The sequence below is a fragment of the Plecotus auritus genome, assembly GCF_963455305.1.
Source record: "Plecotus auritus genome assembly, chromosome: 10".
Lineage (NCBI taxonomy): Eukaryota > Metazoa > Chordata > Mammalia > Chiroptera > Vespertilionidae > Plecotus > Plecotus auritus.
In genome coordinates, this window is record NC_137785.1 from 48,854,355 (window position 1) to 48,872,913 (window position 18,559).

The 18,559-nt window shown below is 49.5% G+C and overlaps 1 protein-coding gene and 1 pseudogene across 2 annotated transcripts in view; both read right to left on the reverse strand.

Moving 5' to 3' along the window:
* The window catches only part of BEAN1 (brain expressed associated with NEDD4 1), a 35,595-nt gene extending 20,603 nt beyond the window's left edge, over positions 1-14,992 (reverse strand). The window contains exon 1 of the mRNA XM_080644712.1: positions 14,834-14,992. The gene's annotated coding sequence lies outside the window, so the exon portion shown is untranslated. The remainder of the gene's footprint in view (positions 1-14,833) is intronic.
* LOC308235262 (guanine nucleotide-binding protein subunit alpha-12-like) lies at positions 59-12,644 on the reverse strand (annotated as a pseudogene). Its single transcript has 2 exons — positions 12,602-12,644; positions 59-1,122 (listed from the first exon to the last, which is right to left on the reverse strand). The product of its transcript is annotated as a guanine nucleotide-binding protein subunit alpha-12-like (transcript).
* Positions 14,993-18,559: the final 3,567 nt, after the last annotated feature.

Consider the following 18,559-nt stretch of genomic DNA (forward strand, 5'->3'; position numbering starts at 1 on the left):
GGCGGGGCCGGAGGGCGGGGCCGGAGGGCGGGGCCGGAGGGCGGGGCTAGGCGCACCTTCACTGCAGCATAATGTCCTTGAGGTTCTCCTGCAGGATCGTGTCCTTGACAGCGTGGAACAGGAAGCAGATGTTCTCCATGTAGATGGCCGTGGTGAAGTGGTGGAAGAGGGCCTTGCTGCGGTTCTGGCGCCGGGGTCGAAGCACTGAACCAGGTAGCGCTGCACGTCCTCCAGCCCGTGCGGGTCGCCGCGGAAGTCCGCGAAGTGCTTCCTGATGGCGACACTGCGCAGCCTCTCCACCAGCAGGTCCGTCTTGTTGAGGAAGAGGGCGATGGACACGTTGATGTGACGATGGTCTCGAAGATATTCATGGACTCCAGCAGCCGGTTGGTGTCCGGTCCTCCATGAGCACCTGGTCGTACTCGCTGGAGGACACCAGCAACAGGATGGACGTGAACCACTTCTGGCGCTGGGACCGCTGGCTGCCCAAGTCCACCATCTTGAAGGGGATTTTCTTGATCACAAAGTCGTGCTCCATGATGCCCTTGTGGCCTTCCTGGCCAGCAGGAGGTCCTGCTTGCTGGGGAAGGAGTTCAGCTGGCGACCCGGTCCAGGCTGTCCAGGAAGTACTGCACCGACTCACCCAGCTGGAACTCGCTCCTATGGATGAAGGCCTCCCAGATGCCCGAGTCCCCCCAGAGGGCGCTCAGGGCGGCACGTAAGCTCGAGGGTGACGGGCAGCCCGGCCTTGTTCTCGAAGGTCATGAGGAACATGCCATGCTTCTTGTTCTCCGAGTGCTGCCACGGGATGCTCAGCTTGTCCCGCACGTCCACGAGGACCTTGGAGCCCTTGAGAATGTTGTTGAAGATGGTATCGGTTTCGCAGCGCCTTCTGGTCGAATTCGGGTCATGGATGATGTGTATCTGCTTGAGGAAGGTGGACTTGCTGCTCTCGCCTGTGCCCAGCAGCAGGATCTTGAGACGCTGATGTCCGGGCAGCGCCGCAGCACCTTGTGCTCGGCGTTGTGGGCCCTGCTGCCGCCCACCCTGTGCTCGCGGCCCCACCGGCCTCAGCCAGCAGCAGGAAGCGGCTTAGGGTCCGCACCGCGGTGGACGTGGCAGCTCAGGCCATGGACCACCACGCCCTCCCCCCCCCCCCCCCCCGCCTTCCCCCGCGGGCGAGGCTAGCCCCTGCAGCAGCTGGCCGACCCTCAGGCCGTGTCCAGCCACCGCCAGTATTTTAATTTTTTTGTTGTAATGGTAAATGGGATTGTTTGCTTGGTTTCTCTTTCTGAGAATTCTTAGTGGTGTATAAAAGAGCCATCAATTTCTGGGTGTTGATTTTGTATCCTGCTACATTGCCAAATTCATTTATTATATCCAGTAGTTTTTTGGTGGAGTCTTTAGGATTTTCTATGTACAATATCTTGTCATCTGCGAATAATGAGAATTTTACTTCCTCCTTTCCAGTTTGGTTGCCTTTTATTTCTTCTTGTCTGATCGCTGTGCCTAGGATTTCCAGTACTATCCTATATAATAAAAGTTGGGAGTGAACGGTGGAATGACCAGTTGCTATGACACACACTGACCACCAGGGGGCAGACACTCAATGCAGGAACTGCCCCTTGGTGGTCAGTGCGCTACCACTGTGGGAACGCTACCCCAGGCCTCAGGGCAGGAACCTGGGCTGTGATCCTGGCCTCCTCACCCCAGGCTCCTCCTCCTCACTCCCTACCGCCTCCTCAGGATGCCTGCAGGCCACTCAGTGCCACCACCGGGCTTGCAGAGCTGACCCTGGAGGCTGGGAGGCAGTTCGCAGCCGCTGAGGGACTGAGGCCTACTCCGCTGCCTCTCAATGATATTGTCCCTGGGCCCAGGCCCCGACTGGGTCCCTTGGAGAGGCAAATGCTCTGGCTCCACTGAAGATGCTGGACCAGGGAGCAGCCTCTCAGAGGGCAGGTCCACAGCCAATCAGCTGACTGGGATGAGCGGTGCTCCTACAGCCAGCTGATCCCCGCAAGCCACGCCCCCACCAGCGCAGGATTCCTGTGCACCCGGCCTCTAGTCTATACTAATATAAAAGGGTAAAATGCTAATTAGACTGGGGGACCTTTCCGACGTCTTTCTGGACAAAGCCATGGTGGAGGGGCCGAGGCAGAGGTGGTTAGGGGTGATCAGGCCAGGAGGGGAGGGCAGTTGAGGGTGAGCAGGCCGGCAGGGGGCCAGTTGGGGGCAATCAGGCTGGCAGGGGGGGCAGTTGGGGGCGAGCGGGCTGGCAAGGGGGCAGTTGGGGGCAATCAGGCTGGCAGGGGGACAGTTGGGAGCGAGCAGGCCGGCAGGGGGGGCAGTTGGGGGCAAGCAGGCCAGCAGGGGGGCAGTTAGGGGCAAGCAGGCTGGCGGAGGAGGAAGTTGGGGGCGATCAGGCCCGCAAGGGGGGACAGTTGGGGGTGAGAAGGCTGGCGGGGGGGGGGCGAAGTTGGGGGTGAGCAGGCCAGCAGGCTCAGTGGCTAGGGGTGATCAGGCAGGCAGGCAGGTGAGCGGTTAGGAGCCAGCAGTCCTGGATTGTGAAAGGGATGTCTGACTGCCGGTTTAGGCCCGATCCCACAGTCGGACATCCCCCAAGAGGTCCCAGATTGGAGAGGGTGCAGGCTGGGCTGAGGGACACCCCCCCCCCCCCCCCCGTGCACGAATTTCATGCACCGGGCCACTACTCTAATAAAAGCCTAAGTGACTGTTATGGCAGAAAGACCAGAATGACCAGTCGCTATGATTCATACTGACCACTCAATGCAGGAGCTGCCCCCTGGTGGTCAGTGCGCTCCCACAGGGGGAGCGCCGCTCAGCCAGAAGCCGGGCTCATGGCTGGCAAGTGCAGGGGCAGTGGCGGGAGCCTTTCCAGCCTCCTTGGCAGTGCTAATGAGCAGCGAGTCGAGTGGTAAGGAGCAGTGTGCAGGTGGGCCGTAAGGAGCGAGGGGTCCCAGACTGCGAGAGGTATGTTCTACTGCTGGCTTAGGCCCGCTCCCTGCAGGCAGACATCCCTCGAGGGGTCCTGAACTGCAAGAGGGCGCAGGCCAGGCTGAGGGACATCCCCCCCTCCTGCCACCACTGCACAAAATTCGTGCACCAGGCCTCTGGGGAGACAGTTGGGGGTGAGAAGGCTGGCGGGGGGGGGGGGGGCGCAGTTGGTGGTTCTTATTCTAGTGTTGAATAAGAATGGTGAAAGCAGTCATACCTGTCTTGTTCCTGTTCTTAGGGGAAATGCTTTTAGTTTTTGCCCATTGAGTATGATGTTGGCTATAGGTTTGTCATATATGGCATTTATCATGTTGAAATATGCCCCCTCTATTTCCACTTTTCTGAGAGTTTTTATCAAAAATGGGTGTTGGATTTTGTTAGATGCTTTTTCTGCGTCTATTGATATGATCAGGTGATTTTTGTCTTTCAATTTGTTTAAGTGATGTATCACCTTTATTGAATTATGAATATTGTACCAGTCTTGCATCCATGGACTAAATCCTACTTGGTCATGGTGTCTGATTCTTTTAATATATTGCTGGATGCCATTTGCTAATATTTTATTGAGGATTTTAGCATCTATGTTCATCAGGGATATTGGCCTGTAATTCTCTTTCTTTGTAGTGTCTTTATCTGGTTTTGGAATTAGGATAATGCTGGCCTCATAAAAAGAATTTGGAAGTGTTCCTTCCTCTTAGATTTTATGAAATAGTTTGAGGAATATAGGTGTTAGTTCTTCTTTGAATGTTTGGTAAAACTCCCCTGTGAAGCCATCTGGACCTGGGCTTTTGTTTGCTGGGAGTTTTTTGACTACTGCTTCTATTTCATCAGTTGTTATTGGCCTATTCAGGTTTTCTGATTCCTCCTAATTCAGTTTTGGGAGATTATATTTTTCTAGGAATTTGTCCATATCATCCACATTGTCCAGCTTGTTAGCATATAGTTGTTCATAGTATTTTCTTACAATCCTTTGTATTTCTGTGGTGTCGGTGGTTACTTCTCCACTTTCATTTCTGATTTTATTTATTTGGGTCCTTTCTCTTTGTTTCTTGATGAGTCTGGCTAATGGTTTATCATTTTAAAAAAGTATTTTATTGATTTTTTTACAGAGAGGAAGGGAAAGGGATAGTTAGAGACATCAATGAGAGAGAAACATCGATCAGCTGCCTCCTGCACACCCCCTACTGGGGATGTGCCCGCAACCAAGGTACACGCCCTTGACCAGAATCGAACCCGGGACCTTTCAGTCCGCAGGCCGATGCTCTATCCACTGAGCCAAACCGGTCAAGGCTGGTTTATCAATTTTGTTTATCCTTTCAAAGAGCCAGCTCTTGGTTTCATTGTCCTTTTGTATTTTTTTTTTAAATCTTTCTGTTATTTATTTCTGTTCTAACCTTTATTATTTCCTTCCTTCTACTTACTCTGGGCTTTTTCTTGTTGTTCTCTTTCTAGTTCTTTAAGTTATAGGGTTAGATAGTTTATTGCTGATTTTTCTTGTTTTTTTGAGGCATGGTTGTAGTGCTATGCACTTCCCTCTCAGGACTGCTTCTGCTGTGTTCCAGACATTTGGGATGTTGTGTGTTCATTTTCATTTGTTTCCAGGAAGTTTTTGATTTCTTTCTTGATCTCAATGGTAACCCATTCTTTGTTTGATAACATGCTATTTAGCCTCCATGTGTTTGAATGTTTTTGGGTGTTTTTACTGTAGTTGATTTCTAATTTCATTCCACTTTGATCTGAGAAGTGGTCTATCTTTGTGAATGATCCATGTGCACTTGAGAAGAATGTATATTCTGTTGTTTTGGGGTGAAATGTTCTAGAAATGTCAATTGAATCCATATGATCTAGTGTGTCCTTTAGAGTCTCTGTTTCCTTGTTAAGTTTTTGTCTGGAAGATCTATCCAGTGAAATCACCAGGGTGTTAAAGTCCCCAGCTATGACTGTATTGTTGTTGATCTCTCCATTAAAGTTCTCTAAAAGTGTTTTAAAAAATATACTTAGGTGCTCCTATATTGGGTGCATATATGTTTACCAGAGTTATATTCTCTTGTTGGATTGATCCCTTTAGTATTATGCAGTGACCTTTGTTGTCTCTTGTAATGGCCTTCATTTTAAAGTCTATTTTGTTGGATATGAGTATTGCCACTCCAGCTTTTTTTTTTTCTTTTCCATTTGCATGGAAAATTTTTTTCCATCTCTTCACTCTCATCCTATGTGTGTCTTTTGTTTTGAGGTGGTTCTGTTGTAGACAGCATATAGTTGGTTCATGTTTTTGTATCCATTTAGCTACCCTATGCCTTTTGATTGAAACATTGAATCAATTTACATTTAGGGTTATTAATTACTAGAGGCCCGGTGCATGAAATTTGTGTACTCGTGGGTGGGGGTGGGGTGTCCCTCAGCCCGGCCCTCGCCTTCTCGCAGTCCGGGAGCCCTTGGAGGATGTCTGACTGTCAGCTTAGGCCTGCTCCTAACCTGTCAGTCCGACATCCTTAGTGCTGCCGTGGAGGTGGGAGAGGCTCCTGCTACCGCCACTGTGCTCGCCAGCCGTGAGCCTGGTTTCTGGCTGAGCAGCACTCCCCCTGTGGGAGCGCACTGACCACCAGGGGCAGCTCCTGCATTGAGCGTCTGCCCCATTGTGGTCAGTCTGTGTCATAGCGACGGGTCATTCTGTATTTCATTCGATTTGCATGTTAGCCCTTTGTTATATAGGATAGTACTTATTTATTGTCATTTTAATTCTGTATGGCTCTGTTTTTTCTTATTATTACAGCAGTCCTTTTAGCATTTCTTGTAATGCTGGCTTGGTGGTGATATATTCCTTTAGCCTTTTTTGTCTGGGAAGCTCTTTATTTGACCGTCTATTTTGAATGATAGCCTTGTTGATAGAGTATTCTTGGTCTCAGATCCTTGCTTTCCATTACCTTGAGTACTTCATGCCATTCCCTTCTGGCCTGTAGAGTTTCTGATAAGAAATCAGGTGTCAGCTTTATGGGAACTCCTTTGTAGGTAACAGTTTACTTTTCTCTTGCTGCCTTTAAGATTCTTTGTCTTTCATTTTTTGGCATTTTAATTATGATGTGTCTGGGCGTTGGCCTGTTTGGGTTCTTCTTCTTCTTCTTCTTCTTCTTTTTTTTTTTCTTCTGGTGTTGCAACGTGAAAGCTTCTCTGAGCAAGAGTTTTTAACCATGTATCTCACTGTCAAAATAAACATATAAAATGCGAAGACTTTCCCAAATGCAATGACCATTTGCCCATCTACTCGTATTTCTACAGTGTTGTGTCTAAGTGTTGTGCTGGCTTGGAAAGAGTCTGTGACAAGTCCCTGGGTTTCGAGGCAGAGCTCATTCTATCCACCGTCACTGGTTTGGCTATGGGGTTAGGGTCTCCTCTTCTCTCAGCTTCCCCTTTTCTTCTTCTTCTTTCCTGATGGCCTGGATGTGTTCTGAGGAATGCTATTGAGGAGACTGGTCCAGGGATTGGCTTTCGATTCCTGCCAACCACTGTTCCTCTTCAATGACTTTCTTCCACATTTTGTGGTTCTGCACAAGGTGCTGAGTTATTTGGCAGCAGGTTTTCCTCCTTTTGAAAGTTTTCTTTCTTGGAGATTCATGATTTTCATAGATTTCCTCTTCATTTGGTGCTTTTTCTTCTTCCTCCTCTTCTTCTGGGTCATCGGTGTCTCCTGACTCATCACTGCCTTCCACCCATTTCCCTGGCATCAGTCCGGCTGAATCATAGAGGACCCACAACGTGAGAGATAAAGGATTCCTGAAGGTTGGCCACCTGGGAAGCAGAATGGTCCATGAAGGGGCTTATTGGTAACCCAAGACTGGCCTCTTCGTCACCCTGTTCATAAAATTCACTGATAATACGCTCTGTCCACTGAAGATGGAGCTCTTTACATTTAGCTGGTGCATTGATATCAGCCAACTTTATACACATTTGACAAACTAGTAGATGATCATTTTCATTGGTCCAATCTATTCCAACACCATCGTTTACCACTTCACCCTCCCTCTGTTGGAGCACAAGCTGGGTGGCTCCACAGGGAATATTGTGCGTTGGCTCTTTAAGAAGGTGCCCGAACTTTCAGCCAATGCTTTTTGGCAGGGGGAAGGAAGGGGAGATATGATCTCCCCAGGGAAATCTCTCTGGTGTGGTAAGCTGCTTGGGGAAGTGTGATTTCAAACCAGAAAATTCACTAAGACTCTCTAAGGGTCTGGGACCTATGCTTTCTAAAAATACATGTGTAGAGGAGAAACCAAGATGGAGGTATAGATAAACACCTATACTGCTGCCTCGCACAACAATTTCAAAACTGCAACTGGAAGACAGAGCGGACATCGTCCAGAACCACCGGAAAGCTGGCTGAGTGGAAATTCTACAACTAGAAGGAAAGAGAAAAGGACACTGAGACTCAGAGGAGCTGTGGAGGACAGAGGTGCAGAGACACGTGTGCACGGAGAGGGTGGGCGGCTGAATACGCGGCTGGCTTACTCGCAGCGTGCAGAGAGGGCGGGCAGCAAGCGCGTGGCTAGCTTTCTCATTCGGGAGGGAAACAAAACCTCCCGACTGCACTGAAATCCAGTTCTGGGTGAGACTTTGGGTACCCAGACTCATTTGGAAAGAAACTGGACTGTCTGGCAGCAGGCTCGAGGGCAGCCTTCTCTCAGAGGTGCGTGCAGCTATTGCCGTGGGACACTGAGACACAGGGGCCTCTTAGGGCGGGGCTGACGGGAAACCAAGGCTGTCTGCTCCGCCCTGAGACTCCGCCCCATCCAAGCTGAGCACAGAAGCTCTCCCAGTGGAGACACAGCTGATCCTCACAGCCAATTGGCCTGGAGGTCAACTCCCCGCAGTGATACTAACAACAATCTAGGCTTAACTACAACAAGACTGTGCACACAGCCCACAAAGGGGTGCAACAAGAGTGTCCACCTCAGGTAACTGGGGAGGCTGAGCCACTGGGCCCTGCTAGGACACCCAGCACACAAAGCCACTCCATCAACTCAGGGAAGCAGCTAAAATGCGGAGACAAAGAGGCAGGTCACAAATGAAGGAAATGGAGGAAAGCAAACGATTGGATATAGAGTTGAAAACCATGGTTATAAGGTTTTTCAAGAGTTTCCTAGAAAAGGCCGATAAATTTAACAAGACCCTGGAGGATATGAAAAAGAACTAGAAATTAAGTATACACTGACTGAAATAAAAAATATTATACCGAGACCTAAAAGCAGACTAGAGGATCGCAAGAATCAAGTCAAAGATTTGGAATACAAAAAAGCAAAAAATACTCCTCCGGAAAAGCAAAAAGAAAAAAGAATCCAAAAATATGGTTCTATCACCCAGAACCATGGGAAAGAATCCAAAAATATGGTTCTATCACCCAGAACCACGGGAAAGCTGGCTGAGTGGAAGTTCTACAACTAGAAGGAAAGAGAAAAGAGCATTGAGACATGCACAAGCGCTGAAAAGCTGAGGTACGAAGGCGTGCGAATCGGGCTGGTGGTGGGCGACTGGGCGCGCTGCTTTTTTCAACCCAAAGGGAGACAAGCTCCCTATTACTCCGAACTCCAGTTTCTGGGGAGACACGGGGGACCCAAACTCCTACGGGGAGAAGCTGGACTGTCTGCCATCGGGTCGGAAAGTGAGGGTGGCTTGCTTGCAGGGCTGCGCGCAGGAATAATTGTTTACTGCGCTGGGGCGCGGGACGGGGTCTGAGATGCAGAGCCGGCTTACTGGCAGCCATCGCCGTTTGCCACGCCCTAGCCTAGTGACGCCCTGAGACCCCGCCCCGCACAATCTACAAACCCACCCAGGCTCCAAGCAGCACCTTTAGCATATGTGAATGGCCTGCCCTATCGCAGCTTAACCTAGCAAACTTGCAGCCCGGGTCAGACAGCTCCAAAACCTCCAAACCCCAAGCAAAGAGGAGAAAACTGTAGTTCTTGCTGTAACTCCTCCTGGGTGGCCTCAGACAGTAGCTGACCTGCACCCCATTGGAGATCCAAAAGCCAGTGTACCTAGTGGTTAGTGTGAGACACCAGATTTCAACTCCTCACATCCATAAGTGACACATTCAAGAGGCAGACTCAGTGAACACCAAAGCCCCACTGAAACAAGTCCTGCACCATAAGCGTGTCTCCAGCACAGCAGTTCTTCCATTATAGACACAGCGGGTCCTCACAGCCAATTGGCCTGGAGGTCAATTCCTCCCAGTGTACCAATAGCAATCAAGGCTTAACTACACCAAGACTTTGCACTCAGCCCACAAAGGGGTGTATCAAGAGCGTCCACCTCAGGTGATTGGGGAGGCTGAGCTACTGGCCCCTATAGGTCACCTACCACACAACGCCACTCCATCAACACAGGGAAGCAACAAAATGCGGAGACAAAGAAACATGTCACGAATGAAAGAAATGGAGGAAAGCAAACTACTGGACAACATAGAGTTCAGAACCACATTTATAAGGTAACTCAAGAATCTTCTAAAAACCGCTGAGGAACTTAGTGAGACCTTTAAGGATCTTAATGAGAATGCCAAAAAAATGGAAAAGGACCAGTCTGAAATTAAGCATACACTGTCTAAAATAAAGAATATACAGAAACTCAACTGTAGATCAACGTACCCCAAGAATCAAACCAAAGATCTGAAATATGAGGAAACAAAAAACACCCAACCAGAAAAACAAAAAGAAAAAAAAAAAAGAATCCAAAAATAGTGTAAGGAGCCTCTGGGACAACTTTAAACGTACCAACATCCGAATTTTTGAGGTGCCAGAAGAAGAGAGCGAGCAAAATATTGAAAACCTATTAGAAGAAATAATGACAGAAAACTTTCCCTACCTGGTGAAAGAGACTTACAAGTTCAGGAAGCACATAGAACCCCATACAAGAGGAATCCAAAGAGGACCACACCAAGACACATCATAATTAAAATGCCAAGGGCAAAAGATAAAGAGAGAATCTTGAAAGCAGCAAGAGAAAAATGGTTAGTTACCTACAAGGGAGTACCCATACAACTGTCAGCTGATTTCTCGGCAGAAACTATGCAGGCCAGAAGGGAGTGGCAAGAAATATTCAAAGTGATGAAGAGCAAGAACCTACAACAGCCGTGGGCAAACTACGGCCCGCGGGCCGGATCTGGCCCGTTCGGCTGTTCTATCCGGCCCGAGGAGCTGAAAGAGCGGAGGGTTCTCTTGCTCTCCCCTCCGCTCCTTTACTTTGAATTTATATTAGTTCACACAAACACTCCATCCATGCTTTTGTTCCAGCCCTCCGGTCCAGTTTAAGAACCCATTGTGGCCCTCGAGTCAAAAAGTTTGCCCACCCCTGACCTACAACCAAGATTACTCTACCCAGCAAAGCTATCATTCAGAGTTGAAGGTCAGATAAAGAGCTTCACAGACAAGAAAAAGCTAAAGGAGTTCATCACCACCAAACCAGGATTACATGAAATGCTGAAGGGTATTCTTTAAGAAGAGGAAGAAGAAGAAAAAGGTAAAGATAAAAATTATGAACAACAAAATGACATCAAATACATACCTACCAACAAGTGAATCTAAAAATCAAGTGAATAAAAAATCTGAAGAACAGAATGGACTGGTGAATGTAACAGAATCAGAAATATAGAAAGGGAGTGGACTGACAATTCTCAGGGGGAAGGAGGTGGGTGTGAGGGGTGCGGGAAGAGATTGGACAAAAATCTTGCACCTATAGATGAAGACAGTGGCGGGGGTGGGTGGGTAAGGGTATGGGGTTGGGTGGGGAATCAGGTGGAGGAGAACTATGGGGGGAAAAAAAAGAGGAACACCTGTAATAATCTGAACAATAAAGATTTATTAAAAAAATAATAAAATCCCTTTGAAACATTGCAATAAATAAATAAATAAATAAATAAATAAATGAAAGCAGCAAGAGAAAAACAGTTATTTACCTACAAGGAAGCACCCATATGATTGTCAGCTGATTTGTAAACAGAAACTATGCAGGCCAGATGGGAATGGCAAGAAATATTCAAACTGATGAATAGCAAGAAACTACAACCAAGATTACTCTACCCAGTAAAGCTATCATTCAGAATTGAAGGTCAGATAAAGAGCTTCACAGATAAGAAAAAGCTAAAGGAGTTCATCACCACCAAACCAGGATTATATGAAATGCTGAAAGGTATTCTTTAAGAAGAGGAAGAAGAAGAAAAAGATAAAGATAAAAATTATGAACAACAAATACGTATCTACCAACAAGTGAATCTAAAAACCAAGGGAATAAAAATTCTGATGAACAGTATTAACTGGTGAATATAATAGAATCAGAGGCATAGAAAGGGAATGGACTGACAATTCTTAGGGAGAAAGGGGTGTGGGAGTTTGCGGGAAGAGACTGGACAAAAAGCTACACCTATGGATGAGGACAGTGGGGGTGGGGGGAGGTAAGGGCAGAGGGTGGGATGGGAACTGGGTGGAGGGGAGCTATGGGGGGAAAAAAGAGGAACAATTGTAATAATCTGAACAATAAAGATTTATTAAATTTAAAAAAAGTGGAACAACAACAACAAAAGATAACTACAGAACACTGCTAAGAGATATTAAAAACATAAATGAATGGAGAGATATTCCATGTTTATTGATTGGAATGAAGCAAGCTGATCATTCTCACAATATGGTCAAGTTGTGTTCATATAACAAACATTCCCAAAGTTAAAAAAAAAATACATGTGTATACCTCGAGGACCCCTGTACTAGCCCCTCTTTCTTCCCACAGCTCCTGTGATTCTGAGATGAAGGCCTGTCTTTGTGGGGTGTGGGAAAGTGGGGGAAGGGCTTCTAAGGACAGGAGGCACTGACAACTCGCATCATGTATGGTTTTCTGTGGTCAGTATGAGTTTGGTGGCATCTCGGGGCATTCGCCGCAGGCGAATTCTGGTGCATTTGTGCAGCTGGAGCCTGCGGGCGTTCGCGCAACTGACGCGTTATGGCGCGTTCGTGTGTCTGGCGTGTTTGGGGGCTGGGCGACTGGCGAGTTCTACCACATTCGTGCGGCTGCTGCATTCTGTTTGTGCAACTGGCGCGTTATGGCGCGTTCGTGTGTCTGGCGTGTTTGGGGGCTGGGCAACTGGCGAGTTCTGCCGCATTCGTGCGGCTGCTGCATTCTGTTTGCGCAACTGGCGCGTTATGGCGCGTTCGTGTGTCTGGCGTGTTCGGGGGCTGGGCGACTGGCGAGTTCGGGGCTGGGCGTTTGTGTGGCTGGTGTGTTCTGGCGCATTTGTGCGGCGCCGCATTCCGTTTGCGCGACTGACGCGTTACGGCGCGTTCGTGTGTCTGGCGTGTTCAGGGGCTGGGCGACTGGGTGACTGGCGAGTTCGGGGCTGGGCGTTTGTGCGGCTGGCGTGTTCTGGCGCATTCGTGCAGCTGCCGCATTCTGTTTGCGTGACTGGCGCGTTCGCGTGGAGGCGGGCGCGCCGCTAGCTCATTGGGGAGGGCGTGGTTGGTGCTTTTTGTGGCGCACGCCTGCGCTGGCGCTGGTGCTGGCGCGCATGTGCAGCAGCGGCCTCCCCGCTTTTGTGTTACAGGGGTGGACAGACCTCTGCAAGGCCGCAGGGAGAGGTGAGCTGTGGAAACCGCCATGTCAGTGGTGCCCGGCTCAACTGCAGTCACGTAATTAACTACATATCATCGCTGTGGTCGGCAAACTGCGGCTCGCGAGCCACATGCGGCTCTTTGGCCCCTTGAGTGTGGCTCTTCCACAAAATACCATGGCCTGGGCGAGTCTATTTTTTAGAAGTGGTGTTAGAAGAAGTTTAAGTTTAAAAAATTTGGCTCTCAAAAGAAATTTCAATCGTTGTACTGTTGATATTTGGCTCTGTTGACTAGTGAGTTTGCCGACCACTGAAAGGTATGATGTACAAACTCTTCAATTATGATGAGTCATAGTGGTTTTAAATATATATATATATTTAAATCGGAGCTCTTTTCTAATATATATTTTTTATTGATTTCAGAGAGGAAGGGAGAGGGGAGATAGAAACATCAATGATGAGAATCATTGATTGGCTGCCTCCAGCAAGCCCCCTACTGGGGATGAGCCCGCAACCCACGCATGCGCCCTTGACTGGAATTGAACCCCCCGCCCTTCAGTCCCCAGGCCAATGTTCTATCCACTGAGCCAAACCAGCCAGGGCTGTTTTAAGCATATTATAATAGCAAAGTGAGATAGCCCTTAACCTTTCTAAGCCTCAGTATCCGCATCTATAAAATGGGGACAATTACACTATCTAAATCAGAGTGCCCTCTCAGAATGCAGTGGAAATGCTTATATTTGGAAAACTGTGTTTGAGGCATGATCTGACCATGCCATATTCACTCCCCTCCACTTTATGAAGGTTTGCATTATGCCACATCACTTTTAGGAGAAGACTTAACACAAGTACCTATTTTTGCTAACCGTAAAGAATCGGAAGATTTCCACTTTTACAACAAAAGGCGAAAAGTAAAAATAGCAAACGCCGTTTGTTTTGCGGCAGCCTTAAGGGAGGTGGTGTGCACGCCTGTCCAGTGCCTTCTCCCGGGGCGACACTCCGCATGGGTGAGCCATCTGTGCCTTATCTGGTTTATTTTGTGCAAGACTCGTGTCTCAAGGCTTCATTTTACACCATTTTGGCTGACGGGGAGTTTTTGCAGGAGCACTGCTCAGGTAGCGGGGAAATCTGTATATTTCTGTAGTTCTTATAACTATACTGGGAGGTGGTAATATTGTTCCCATTTTCAAGAGGACACTGAGGCTCAGAAAGGTAAATCTCCTATCCAGAGTCACATGATATAGGCCATTTCCGGAAGCCCTCCAGGTCTGAGTGTCGCCCTTCAGGAGGCCGAGAGCAGATCTTGGCCTTTCTGCCCCCTACCCTGTGCTCAGAGCATGTCCAGGTCTCTGAAGGCGTCTAACTGATTATTCCCAAAGACGGAAGGTGAAGCTCAGAGCCCATCACCTTTCTTGCGTGGTACCAGGAGGGCTGGGTCCTTCGTGAGCCAGGCTCCAGCCCCAGCAAGGCATGGAGAGAGGAGGACTGCATCCATGGGCCCACGGAGGGGTGGGGTGGGCATTACTTAGCTCCCCAGGGCGGTGGGGGAGGCAGCTCTGTGGTTTGGTGTTGCGCGCAGCCAGAGTGGGAGAAGGTGCGGCGTGGACGCCCCCTCCCCCCCCTTGGTACTGAGATACACCAGCGGAGGCAGCAGGCACAGAAGCGGGGGGAGGGGGGCAAAGGGGGAGGAGGAAGGGGGGCATAGCCTGGGTGACCCGCATGTCGGAGGGTTAAACTTCCTGGCTCAAGGATGGGGAGTGGGTTCTAGTTTCAAACTCCACAAAGCCCAGACCCCCTTTTCCCTTCCATCCCGACCCAAAGTGCATCCTAGTTCCCCCTTCTTGGGTAGGATGTTAAGGGATCCTCCCTCCAAACCGACGGCAAGGGGCCAGGGAGACTGGATTATGTCCCTAACGCGGGGTGGATGCTCGTCTGGGACTCAGGCAAGAACCAGGCAGACCCCTTCCCCGCGGCCCGATGGCGTGTTCAGGGCCAGCGTGAACTGACGCGGGTCCGGGTGGCCTGCACAGGGGCACCGGCCAGGAGTCTGGGATCCTCGGGGATCGCGTTCGGGGCGCGCTTCGGCTCCGCTTAGACCTCGTGCCCGCCCTCCTAGCGCTGAACTACCCCAGGTGTTTGTAGGGGCGCGGGGCCGCCGCAGAATGGGGGAGCGAAGAGGGGGCCGGGACCCCCCTCCTGGGGCCTCCGCAGCACCACCCCAGGCCTCACGCTTCTTACTCGCTTGGCTGCTTCCTCTGCTCCGTGCGCGCTGCTGTGCTGGCTTCAGCTGGGATTCCCGCTCTGGTTCCCGCGCAGATGCTTCAGCGCTGTGCCTCTGTTCTGGCGTCGCTGGGCGCAGGGCTCCTAGGACAGCTCGGCATGCAGGGGCGGGACAGAGGCGGGGCCAGACGGAGTGGACCAGTTGCCTGTGTTCCCGAGTGGAGGCCGCGTGGGCTTCCCTGGCTGGCCCTGTCCTGCCGCAGCCTCGCCCGCAGTCTCGCCCGGCCGCCCCTGCCCTTCCTCTCCCCACCCCTGCCCCCTCCCCGCAGCTCTCCAAGTGGCTGTGCGCCTCCCAGCGGGCTTCAGCAGCTGCGCTGCCACCCACCCGCAGGGCGCCTTGGGGAGGCCAAGAGATGCGGGAGGCCAGCGAGCCAGCCAGATGTGTGAGGACAGACAGATGTGTGTAGAGAATGACATACAGACTGCAGAGAGCAGAGGACACACATACAGATCTGTTCAGAGAAAAGTAGACAAACGATACAGATCTGTGCAGAGAAGGGTAGACAAATGATACTAAAGGGTGGAGGAGGGAAGGAGGAAAGGCCGTAGGACCTCTCAGGTTCCCTTATTTAAGACTCTGAGAGATGTTTCCCTTTATTCTGGCCCCATCCCTAGCACGCATGCCCCCATGAGAGCCCCAGATGGAGCTGGAGTTCCCCAGCCTGAGGCCCACCCCCTCCCATAGTCAGGGATGGCGAAAGCAGGGCAGGAGGCAGAGTCCAGAATGAACAGTTATCAAAGGAGGCTTGGAAGTGTCCTCACCCACTGAGGCCCTACCATAAGGTCCCTCTGCCTCCACCCAGGGAAGCCGGAGGCACGCTGACTGGCAGAGCTGTGGTGCCTGAGGTTTGTTTTCTCCCCCACAGTCTGCTCTGCCCCCTCCCTTCCTGCAGGGCCCATCAGCTAGAGGACAGTAGGATTTGTTGTAAAGATTCTTGGCCTGGGAGGTGCCTGGAACCAGGGCACTTAGGGGTGGCACTGTTTAATGCTCCAGGACTGGCTAGGCAAAAGCAGGGTGGGGCAGGGTAGGAGAGCCGGGCTTGGACACTGAGGCTGGGACGCCTGGGGCCAGGAGGGAGTATGGAGTATATTGTGACCCTCAGAAGCTCCAGGATATGGAAGCCAGGGCCAGCTGCTCCTGTGATTGGGCTTGAGGCCTGGGAGTCTTCTTGGAAGAGGAGGGGGTGGTGGACAGATCTCATGGATTCCAAGGGTTATAACTATGAGTACAGGGAGCAGGCCCTTCAGACAGTTAGGAAAACTGAGCTCAGAAACCAGGATGAGGGGGTTACATTAGCAGGAATGGCAGAATAAAGAAACCCTCTCTTCCATAAAGGCAATGAGGACAGTGGAAAAATTGTCAAAATCACATTTTCAGAACCTTGGAATTAATTGAAGACTTAACAATTTGGGGAGTGTTTATTAGGAAAATGGCTAAATCTTGGTATGCACAGTGAACTTGGGTATGTTTCAAATTACCCTAGTCTCACCCAGCCGGCATGGCTTGGTGGCTGAGCATCAACCTATGAATCAGGAGGTCACAGTTCAATTCCTGGTCAGGACACATGCCCGGGTTGCAGGCTTGATCCCCAGTAGGGGGCATGCAGAAAGGCAGCCGATCAATGATTCTCTCTCATCATTGATGTTTCTCTCTTGTTCTCCCTCTCCTTACCTCTCTGAAATCAGTAAAAGTATTAAAAAAAAATTACCCTAGTCTCATCTCCCTTTCTCCAACCCGGTGGTAGTCTTGAAATTCAGTGGCCCCACACTCACAGTGAAAATAAGCAGCCTAGCAACTATCGGATGGGGAGACCAAAGCCCAATGCCCAGATAATTTTCCTAGAAGGTCTCATTTTATTTTATTTATTTTTAAAATATATTTTATTGAGTTTATTTATTTATTTATTTATTTATTTTTATTTATTTATTTTTTTTACAGAGTGGAAGGGAAAGGGATAGAGAGCCAGAAACATCGATGAGAGAGAAACATCGATCAGCTGCCTCCTGCACACCTCCTACTGGGGATGTGCCGCAACCAAGGTACATGCCCTTGACCGGAATCAAACCTGGGATCCTTGAGTCCGCAGGCCGATGCTCTATCCACTGAGCCAAACTTGTCAGGGCCATTTTATTTTTTTATTTACTTATTTTTTTGTTAATCCTGACCAGAGGATATTTTTCCATGAGGATATTTTTTCAATTGGTTTTTAGAGATAGTGGAAGGGAGAGGGAGAGACAGAGAGAGAGAAACGTTGATGTGAGAGTGACACATCAACTGGCTGCCTCCTTCACAGGCCAAGATCGAGCCTGCAACCAAGGTACGTGCCCTTGACTGGAATCGAACCCGGGACCCTTCAGTCTGCAGGCCGACACTCTATCCACTGAGCCAAACTAGCCAGTGCGAGAAGACCTCATTTTAAAGGTTCTGTTTATTTAACCTGACTGGAAGCTTGCACAATGTGAATAGCCTTTTGTTGGGAGAGTATTTGTTGAAAACAATCAATGGTAATTGTGTAACATGGAAGCTGCTTAAGGCAGGGATAACATCTGGGCAAATCTTAAAAGGAATAGCTGGTGAATGAGCTGTCCACAGTGGGCTTTGAAAAACTTTGGCATATTCCTGGGAATCTAAAAGGCCACTCTCAGGTATAAAGCTATGCACATGCCCAGGAAAGACCTGGAAAAGCTCCAGGTTTTCAGTGCGGGCTGACCTTGAGGCTCTGGGCAACAGAAAGTGAAGGCTAGGGCAGAGTTGTAAACTGCCTGCCTGCGCATTGAAGGACTTCCCCAACGTGCACACATAGCCCTCGGCAAACACGGAGAGACTTACTGGTTCCAGGCATCTAAGGGAACTCTGCCAATTATTAGCTGACCACTACCAAGCAGAGACTTCTGCGGCCACACACAACAAAAAGTACAAACTTTATAGTATTAGTTTAGGGCAGCCACTGAACAAAGTGCAGCAGGAACAAAAACCAGTAACACCAATAACCCCTAGGGCACAAGGATCTGGTTTCACAGTTGTCACATTATTTAAAACTAGAGGCCCGATGCAAGAGTAGGCCTTCCTTCCCCCGGCTGCCGGAACCTGCTTCCCTCTGGCACCTGGAACCTGGGCTTCCCTCTGGCCTCCAGCAGGCACTCAGCTTTCCCTCGCAGCCCCGGCTTCGTCAGGAAGGTCGTCTGGTTTAATTAGCATATTACGCTTTTATTATTATAGATATGCAGGTTGCTACAAAAACTATGAAATATGCAAAGAAACAAGAAAGTATGGTCTATTCCCAGGAAAAGAAAAAGCAATTAGTAGAAACGATCCTCAAAGAAACCCAGACGTTAGACTTAGTAGACCAAGACTTTAAACCAGTTATTTAATAAATGTTTAAAGAACTAAAGAAAACCATGTCTAAAGAACTAAAGAAAAGTATGAGCATGATGTCTCACCATCTTTGTTGATAGAGAATATCAACAAAGAGGTAGAAAGCATTTAAAAAGAAATAGCCCTGCCGAAACCGGTTTGGCTCAGTGGATAGAGCGTCGGCCTGTGGACTGAAGGGTCCCGGGTTTGATTCCGGTCAAGGGCATGTACCTTGGTTGCGGGCACATCCCCAATGGGAAATGTGCAGGAGGCAGCTGATCGATGTTTCTCTCTCATCGATGTTTCTAGCTCTCTATCCCTCTCCCTTC